Here is a 3,838-nt window from a genome sequence, read left to right on the forward strand (position 1 = left end):
CGTGCGGGGAGGAGCATGGGAAGGGGTTGGAGCTGAAGAAGGGAGAGTGTTAGCTCTTCCTTCGCCTTCTCGCCATGAGAAGGGAAAGCAAAGGGTTTGAGCTCGAGTGGAAGAGAAGCCGCCACAGAGGTTGGGTGGCCGGAAAGCGGTTTGCTTTCTGAAACTAGGTTAGATCATCGATGATAGAATTAATGGACTAATCCGGCCCACTATTAAGTGGGCCACCTCCTATCAGCCCATTTCTGCAATTATTTGAACCTATTTTTCATATAGAGTTGCTTTTTTTTTTAAGGGTTTTAAGAGGGATAGTTTATATTATTTTCATATATTGACAAGAAACTCATTTATTAATATTATACCATTATATTAGTATAAAATTAAAATTAATTTATAAAACTTAATGTCTTACTGCAACTTTAATTATTTTTTATAAATTTTAAATGACAGCAATGCAAAGTAGCTATTTATTATCTATTATGAATGTTTAATTATTCAAATTTTTAAATGAGAATAAGTAATTTTAGCACGAGTTAAAGTACACTTCCCCTCCTCAGGTCGAAGTGTCACTTGGTCTACTGTTGCCCCTCATTTATGGTCTGTTGTTGTCTTTTTTCTTATGCACGGATGATGCATTTGGTGTTTCTTTCTGGTATGATGCTTTTGTCTTTTCTTCTGTGTTATTGTTGTGCTTGGAGTCCCTTTATAACTTGTTATCATGCCTTTTAGAGAGAAATTTTTTATGTTTTGAGATGCCAACATTTGGGGAACTCTAACCCCTCAGAAAATAGAGGAAGCACCAGAATCCTAAGGAGGTGGTATCAGTACTCACCAAAAATGCGTTGATAATTTTCTAAAAAAAGTTTAATTTTATAAATGGTCTGGTGGTTAGGATGCCAAATTTATCAAATCGAGAATGTTCTTCACCAAGAAGGTACTTCACTGTTATAAGACGACCTTACATGCAGAACTTCAATTTCCATCAGCTCCTGAGTTAGTGATCATTTTATCAACCAACGGAGTGTAGCTTTCCTAGATTTTTTATCAAGTTATGATAATCATTATGGGGATTATTATCCTCTTTAGAGTGTGTAATGCAACATTATCTTTGGAGATAATGATAAGACGATCAAGTTTATTTCTCATATTAAAAAATGTATCACTTATAGGAGCGAATGGCTGGAATTTCAAACAAATGATGCATCAAAAATTTGGTTCAATCGACTCTTCTTTATGAAAATTTGTTAGGGTCTTTACAAGAAAAAAGAAAAATTGAAGGAGTTGCCCCTTCCTCATTCGGTTGTCCCTTCCTCCTTGAGTTGTAGAAGGGGCCATACTAAAGATTCTCATACTTTAAAGTATTGAAGAACTTCAATGTGAGGTATTCTATCCCAAAAAATATGTAACGGGAGAATCTATACACAAGATTGGCCTCTCTGTTCATACATGGTACTCCTATTTGTGATGTAGAATGAGTTAGAATAAGCAAATGAGGAATATGGGCAAGTGTCATGAGTATCATATTTTCCTCTTATAAATCCTTTGAAGATTCATATTTCCAAAGAAGTGTTGCATCACACGTGCAGAGGGCTTTTATGAGTTGCTGAGTATGTAATTATATCTAACTTTCTTTAACTTTATACTAGATTTTTCCATGTTTTTCATATATTCATCCTCTCTATGTAATGAAAAATATGCATTTAGATCTCGAACTGAGCCTTTCCTTAAATGAATGGAACTTGAAGTTTGTGAAGAACCAATATCTTCTTCGTAGGTGTAAGAAGTTGTATAATGTTAGTGCAAAGTAAATATTGGCATTGGGAGATCAATTATCAAAATGTAAGACTGAATTGTTATTTAAGGTAATTTTTCTTTCTCTGCAAAGTCTAGAACTGTGATTAAACACGAAGAATTGATAGAGACATGAGCTAATGGAGAATTTGTAAGCTTTTCAAGCAAATATATTGGCTCTTGAAGAATAGAACAAAAAGTTGAGGGCCTTTAGTGCAGTAAAAGAGTTTCTTCGAAATTTCTAGAAAGGAGTTCATTTGATATACCATTGGACTATAACTGACACCGAGAGCACATTTTCCAACCACGCATTTAAAAACCCCCCTTATTGCTCAAAAAGGATGAAGCTAAAAGTGACTTGCATTAGCATAACTCTGATGAGGAGGAGAATATTACAATAAATTAGTACTTTGTGTCTGTATGTTTATGTTGATAGTTTTTTCTTCAAATTTTGTGATGATTTATTAGTGTTTGCAATTTCTCATTTGCACTTTATAATGATGAATTGGTGTTTAGAGCTTTTATTTTGTTTGATGTAGTTCTACATATTACAACAGTTTGTTTGTTTGTACATCTCTTGGTCTATTTGATGTAACTTTTACATTTTCTGATAGTGAATATCGTTACACTTTTTGAATGTTTCTTTATTTATTTTGTTGTTGTTCAATCTTGAATTGTAAAGTGAGTTGAGGGTTATCAAAAATGTTTCGAGGTACTCAAACAATGTTAACACATCTCGGGTAACATTACCGAAGATGAAGGAAAACCCTAGTTAGGGGTGCACAACCTATCCTAAGTTATTAGTCAAATCTCCTGCTCGATTACTGTAACCTATAATGGAAGATTCTGATGGAAAATTTGTTAAGAGTGTTTGACTCATCCTAGGTTATTTGGTCCGATGTGCTCGGCAGTGCTAACATGTTTTGAACAAAGTAAAATGAAATCCACCAAGGACCATCCTAGGTTATTGAGTTTGAGGTGCTCAATAATGTTAACCCACTATATATAAAAAATTGAATAAAATCCATTAAGGATGTAATACATGTCTTAGGTTATTTTAGTAAAAAATGCTTAACACTGATAACATATTATAGACAAAGTTGAATTAAATTCATTAATTTTATTTTACCCATCCTATATTATTTAATAAAGAAGTTCGATGGCATTAACCTGTCATGTACAAAATTGAATGAAATCCACCAAGGATGTAAGATCTTTCTAAGTTATTTAGTTGAAGATGTTCAATGAAGTTAACCGATTTTGGACAAAGTCGAATGAAAATCTCTAAGGATGTAATACCAATCTTACGTTTTTAGTTGAAGGTGCTTACTTGCGTTAACCTATTATTGATAAAGTCGAATGAAATTTACTTAAAAATTTTGACCTATCATAGGTTATTAGTCAAGGCTTTTGCTTGATGATTGTATCATCTTATGGAAGAGATTAAATCAAGTTTCCCCGGGATTGATTGAGCTCCTAATGAGGTGCTTGAGATTCTTTGTGTTTCTAGAGTCTGGCGTGTAGGTTGAGGTGGACCATACTTTTGCTTGAACGTATAGTTATAATTATACTCAAGAATGATATTTGACAACTTTTCGTTGTTGCTTTTATATCTGTTGTCCCCTAATAGAGGTGATGTTCACACGAGTCTGTAAAGTAACCCATGTACCAAACATAAATGACGTTAGCTTCTTGTTCTAGCTGAGTAGGAACTCCAGTATGATGAGGGACACTAAAACTTATTTTCTAGTCAGACATCTATGATAAATGGTTGATCTTATTATAATGTCAAGAGATTAACATAAGTGTCCTCTTTAAGTTTTGATAAAAATTTTATGTAGACTAGAAGTGATTCTAGTAACTTGATGTCTGAATGAGATGCGGGAAGAGTACCCCAAGGAAACCGAATGATAAGACATCGCTTGTAAAATACTAGAAATATCACAGTACCGGCCTTCTCAAAATGGAGTCAAAAATGTAATATCTTTATTATACTACATCCTATATAAATAGGGGAAAATTTTATTATAGAGGGGCCCCCCTTTCCAGG

This window comes from Phalaenopsis equestris, unplaced genomic scaffold (assembly GCF_001263595.1).
Source record: "Phalaenopsis equestris unplaced genomic scaffold, ASM126359v1 Scaffold000281, whole genome shotgun sequence".
Taxonomy (NCBI): Eukaryota; Viridiplantae; Streptophyta; class Magnoliopsida; order Asparagales; family Orchidaceae; genus Phalaenopsis; species Phalaenopsis equestris.